The sequence below is a fragment of the Patagioenas fasciata genome, chromosome 2, assembly GCF_037038585.1.
Source record: "Patagioenas fasciata isolate bPatFas1 chromosome 2, bPatFas1.hap1, whole genome shotgun sequence".
NCBI classification, from domain to species: Eukaryota; Metazoa; Chordata; class Aves; order Columbiformes; family Columbidae; genus Patagioenas; species Patagioenas fasciata.
In genome coordinates, this window is record NC_092521.1 from 106,149,366 (window position 1) to 106,156,268 (window position 6,903).

Sequence of the window (6,903 nt, forward strand, 5' to 3'; positions counted from 1 at the left end):
AAGCCCTCATGACTATGACTATCAAAAATAAAAGTAAATTCTTCACAAAATTCAGCTAAGTGTGCTAATGGGGTAGCTGAGTTGCTGTCATTAACAGCTGTTCTTAATGGGCCCCTGAGCCACCCTATATGTGAACTACAGCTGTTGAAAGTGTGGTCAGCAGAGCCTCATTGCCTAACACAAACAAAAGCAATTGAATTCCAGCTTTTGACACTAATGCAAATTCCTTTACAGTGTGTATCATGAGGGAAGTAGAGGTTCTGCAATGTCACTTTAGAACTGTGAGAGGATGTGGAATACCACAGACAGGATGGTTATGATATAATAGCTGATAAGAAATCAAGGGCTGGAAAATTCAATCAGAAACCATTTTCCTACAGCACACAGCAACATGAAGATCCACCTCCTTAAAACTCATGAAGTTACAGTAAGTTAAAATTAATATAAATAAGACAGAATCAAAGCTGTATCTATTGACTCTTGAAGCAGACTTACCTTGCAGCAGAATACTAGTAGTAGTATACTAGTATTCCTACCAGTAGAATCCTAGCTTTATCTTGACAAATCTTTCCTTCACCTTAAAAAGAAAGTGTCTGATGTTTTGGGCCCTAAAAGAGTTTGCTGTGATGGCATGACTCATCAAATCTGCAAAGATATGCACCTCCTCTTTTTCACGCATGAGAAAGTAAAAATTCACACACAAAAAAATGGAATTTTGGTTACTTCTCTCCCCTGTCAAAGTCTGATAATGTTACATGCTCCTTCAACTGTAGAACTGTCTAACTGGCCGACAGTCACAATTCTTACAGTGAAAGTGAAGAAACGCCAAAAAATATTTCTTTCCTGTAGTTCTTATCTTCGGCCTCTAATGTTACAGAATCTACCATCACAGACCTACTGTGAGGCAAGAGCTTTATTCCAGGTAGAAGAATCAGTATAGATCTCATAAAGAAGACCACTGGTTCCCAGTAAGACAAAATTATGAAGAAACGTCGAGACATGAAGTGTATGCCAGAACCATGGCCCTGAAGCCAGCTTACTACATACATCTCTTCCTATTTCAGAGCATTTCCTTGCTCTTCCACATAAAAATAACTCATCCAGAGTCTCACTGTGCTCTTCTTTTGTCCCATGCTCACCATGTCCCTGTTTTTCACATCAGGTGTTTCTGATTTTCTTAGTTACTCACAGTGCTTATACTGTGGCTTCCCTTAATACCTAAAATTGAGATCTCTGGCTTTCCCTTATTTGTATCCTCTGTAGTTATTAGAAGTTCTGTAAATGAGTGTTCTGTGAAAGCTGGGGCCATTGATGCGAAAAACTTAACTTTTCCTAGAACTTGGGAAGTGAGGAAGTAATAATAGTTATATTAAGTTAGTCGCATATATCCAGGCTGACAAAACCAGAAATGACAGGAAGACATCAGGATGGCTTGCTAACTCTTATTATACATATTGTGCAGTTTTTTCATCGCTAAATAATGATATTTTGGTAATTTCTACATCCATATCTCAGATAGTTACCGTTCATAGATGATGCCCTATGGTTGTTCAGTGTCTGAGGAGATGAAAAAAAAGAATAAACTGATGTCATTGGTAAAGATGAACATAGAGTGTTCTCTTTTCCACGACACCAGAGAGCATGCTGCCACAGCATGGATTTCCTAGGATCTCTTGGGGAAATTTTACATGCATTTCTTGCACCCTGGTACATCATATTCACACTACAGTTAGTATCAAACTTTCAGTGAAACAAAAACTTGCCAGAAGATATTATCTTCTTGATTCAGAACATCAATACTTTTTTGTTTTTTGGTCACTGGAAGTCCTGGGAGTCTAATCTCCCTCTTCACATTGGGGATCCTGAAGCATTATGGATCTGTGTTTCTGAAGTGTTTCATGGATCTGTGGCTTCTGGGCAGCCTGCAGACGGGGTCTACCCCAAGCGCAGGTGCTGATTGCCACTCAGGTTGCTGCAGTTGTCCAGAGAAATTGTCATTACTGTCAATTCTGATTAATAATTTGTTAGAAGAATACTGATAGCTACATGAACTTTAAATTCCCTGAGCAGCTGCAGGGCACCTGGGGCACTTTCCTTAGAATTTCAAGTTATGAAAATGTAACTAACTAAATAAAATATCAGACCTTTTCAGACCAAAAGTAAACAAGAGTAAGCAAACCTTGCTTTTCAGTGAACTTGACAACTCCTTGTGCTTCACACCTCCTTCAGCACAGACCACATTTTAGTAGACATAGTCTAGACACCAACATTTTGAAATTAGCTCAGTCTGATAGTCTAAACCTTAGCTCACTTCTTTCTTACTATGTTACAGTACCAGTATAACGAGTTGTACTTGAATAGAGACTGGTTGTAAATAGAACAATTTATGGGATGTGTGTTAGGGGATTAACTTTCTGAATTAATACAATGTAAGTTTGTTTTCCAAACATTTCTGTTCCTATTGTTCAGTGTCATGTCATTTATTGTCCTGTATTTTACAATTAATAATAGGAAAATATTTTCTACTATGCCTAGTGGAACCATACTAGAACACTTTGATTATTAATCAATTATGATTACCAAAAATTAACTCAGTACAGAGCAATCAACATCAGACCGATTTAGCCCACCCACCCAGTGTTTACAAACAAACTAGTGAAAATAGAAATGGAACAAGGGTCCCAGTCAGGTGTTACTTTGTATGAGAACCTACCTTATTAATAGATCAGTACTGAAAAACCAACACACATGGAAGGAAAAAAAAAGGTAGAAAACAGTAGTGCTTTCAAAATATTTTTTAGGGGAAATTATTTCAGCTTTAATAGTAAATCAACTCAGAGAGTAAAGACAATGATTACTTCGCATATGATAATGAATGCAACATGAATAATTTTTAAAGGAAATTCAATGATAACCATAATTTCAAGAGCACTAAACTGCTTACTAGGGAATATTGCTGAGTGATGAAAATATTAAAATATTGAGCTGAGTGATGAAAATATTAAAATATTGAGCTACTCATTTGGAATGACTTAGAATTAAAGGATTTGTTTTGAACAGCAATTATCATTTGCATTTGGTTTATTGTATGCAAAAAAAAAAAGCGCCTAAGTAATTTGGAAAATAAATTGTTAAGGTCATGTTTTTCTAGAGTGAAAGATTCCAGGTTTATTGGAAATAAGTGTGTTTTCCTTTAAATTTTTGTGTGATCTTTTGTTGTGATTTCATCCAAAGTAATAGATTTCTTTTTTGGTTCAATTCTAGTTATGTAACTACTGAAAGAAAGAAAATAATATTTGCACTGCTCTAGTAGAGATGCCAATAAAAAGTAAAATTATAAGACACAAGTGTGTTTGCTGCAGCTGAATTTCATAAGTTTTATCAGACCACAAACAGCAGTCAGGCTGAGAAAAAAGTAACACTTTTGAGTTTGAACACAGGATAGGTCAAATAAGGCTTCTGAACTAACCTCACATTTTTAGTTTTGGATTAGGGTGATCACTATATTGTTATGAATTTAGGAAAATCCTGATCAGAGAGGGTTTAATTTGTTGTGAATTATAAAGATCTGGGCTTGAAATTGTATTAATGACAGTAACAAAGAATGTGGCTAATGAAATAATCAGACAGGTAATGTGTTCACTGCAACAGTGCTTTGCATGTACTGAAGTTGTGACGATGTAATATTAAATGGAAACTTCCAAGCTAGTAGCTGGGTGTTGTGATGCTATATGGCTTTAGAGAAAAAGTCTTCTGTCACACCCAGTAAGTCTGTGACAGATTCAGTTAAATGAACCAGTAAATCTGTTCCTTATATTCAAGATCTTATATGCAAATGGCATGATCATGCCGAAATGCGGACATGAACAAACAAAACATGATATGCATCATATGGCAATGATGTCATTTAGTTTCTCCAAACAACATAATGTTTGTACTGCAACCTCTAGTTCATATTTATAAAATATCGTTATCTTTCCTTAAAAACTCTCATTTTGGCTGAGCTTTTGAGGTTATTTCCTTAACTATGCTAAATCAACTGATTTCATGTAGTCAACTTGGCAATTTCAAAGAATTCCTGTAACTTATACTAATCTATTCATGTGTGATTTTAAAATGTTGAATCTCTCCCTTGTTCTGCTGTGTTTGTTTCTTTGTTTTTGTTTTGTGTGCTGTTTGTTTGTGGGGGTTTTGTTTGGTTTTGTTTTTCTTTAGCTATTGGAATTAAATAACTAAAAGCATAATCAAACATTTCTTAACAGTTTGATTAAAATAATTATTTTTCCTTTTCTGTTTCCAGTTTCTTGTTATGTAAATATTTAATTTGTTCTGTAGTCCCTATAGAATTTTCCAATGTATAGCTATACTGTATATTAAAAAAGCACAGTAAAGCCATTTCTTGAATGTATTCAGTGCCAATTAAAAACAAACAAAATTTTATATTCCCAGGCAAAATATTACCTGCTTCCACAAGTAAAAAAATACTGCTGCCTGCTTTCCCAGAATAAGTGCAGAATAACCATTTGCTTTTCTGCCATGACATATCAATCCACTTTAAAAAACATATTTTCTGCAGAAAGTATTTTAATTATCATGTTGGAATGTCATATATTTTCAGTAAAAAATCAAGTGTAATAAAATAAGTCTTCTAGGGAAAAAGACACCACAGTGAAGTCAAGGTGTGTAGTAGTTTTTTTCTTTCAAATGGAATCTTGTGGTTTCTGCTAAAACATTTCACATATGCCAGATAACAATATGACTTCTAAATGATAACATGCAGGGAAAAAAAAAATCCTACAAGTAAACAGATCTTTTTGCTAAGTGTGTATTCCCCACTCTTCTTTAATGTCTTTGGTGTGGTAGTGACTGTATTCAATTTCCTAAAGCAACAGAATTTACAAAGACCCCCAAGAGGGAGAAGAATGACCAAGATTATATTAAGCTTTGTGTTTGATAGATGGGAAGTTACTCATAGCTGTAAGGAAGAACAACATGTAGAAATGACTTTGTTGTTGTTGCATTTGTTACATTGCCAAGATTAGAGTTTACTGAGGATCATAGTTTAGTTTGCAAACTAAAGCAATGTCTTATTTGATCTAAAATAAGATCATACTCTCATCAGTTCAAAAGAAAATACGAGTCATTTTTATATAACTGCGAAACTCAGGAGATTTTAGCCTTTGCAAATAGTCCTTCTGAAAAAACGTTTTCAGCTGATATTGGGTTTTTTTGGTAACAATTGATTGAAAACTTTTGAGTCAGTGCAAATCAAGCCTTCATCAACCTCTTTAAGAGCGGTAAATGTGTATCCCACTCCCTGGTTAAAGATGCTTTAATTTCACATGTATTTACACTTCAATTGTAATAACTTCCAATGTAATACACTTAAAAATATGCAAGCGGTATTATGTTGCAGAAACCAGTCAGGCAAAGATAAAACTGTGAGGAACTTCAGAGGAATTCAGCAACGATGAAATTTAGTGTTGATTAAAGCAATGTATTTGACTGAGAAGGGGGATCTGAACTACCACTCATGAAGTCCTAAGTAAATCCTGTCATCTTCAGGACAGGTTGCATGTAAATAACTTTTGTCAACTCAAAACACAAAACAAAAAACAGACACACCACCACCACCAACAGAAGAACAACAAACAAACAATCAAACAAAACACTCACCAAACTACCAACCCTGACAAGCATGTAGCAGTGACAAGGATATTAGAATTTAGGAAAAAAAAAAAAAAAAGAAAGGGAGATGATGTATGGAAAAAAAACACAAGAAACTGGCACAAGTTGAAATTACAGTACTATTTAGAATATATTTTTATTTGTCTGTAACTTCAGTCCACATTCTTCTTACTTAATTGTAAGAGTATCATCGAGATGGCTAAATTACGGAAGTACATCCCCTTAATGCTAGTTTCAATATACAAAGCATAAACAAACACTTCCAGAGGTAATGAATTTTTACTTCAGAATGTCCTGTGTTTCCCTATGAACAGCCTGTGTCCATCCGTTGAATACAGAATGCTGAAATATGGTCCTAACTTCAGTGAGATATGTAATATAAAGAAAAATTCACCTGTATCTAAATCTGAAATACCAAAGTGATATTATAGTTCAGAATGAGACAACACTGAGAAAACTGGGAAGCATAGGAGAAATCTTGCATCTAAAGAACAAGTCAAAGGAATTACATGGTATAAGAGGAAAGTAAGAGGACATACGGTAATTGTAGACGGTAAAAAAACACAGGAAATAAGGCAGGATGTTTTGTTCTTCCTATAAAATAAAAATCAAGGAAATATTATGTGAAATTGCAGGATAATAAATTCAAAACTATTGAACAGAAAATAATCACTCAGTCCATAATTACAATCCTAGAAATTAGAGGTGGGAACAACAAAGAGTTTAGTCAATGTTCATGGGTACCACATTATTTTGAGTAAATAATAAAATCAATGAATGCTCTGCTCTATAAATCTAAATCCTGTCTTTTTATTTCATAAGAACTCTCTAGATTTAGATGCCTGCTTATTTTATGAGAATGTCTCTTGCTTATGTAGAGTCTAATAATTCCAAATGTTGTGTAAACTCAACCCCTGATGATTTTAGATTTTTAACTGTATTGTTCATGCACTACTGCATTCTACTTCAGAAACTTTCTGACCTTTCAGAAATCTCCCCTAGAATGAAAAACTGACACTGTTTAGCTTCTTTTTCCTTTGTTACATTATTTTCTAGATCATGAAGTTTCATGCTAGATGTTACTGATGAGCACCACTGCTAGAATTAAATGTGGTATGATCATAAGAATGTAAGAAAGGTCACTCTAATTCAAACCAGTCGCCTCATTCTCTGACAGCAGTAAATACTTGATGGACAGTAAGAAGTTCAGGAACA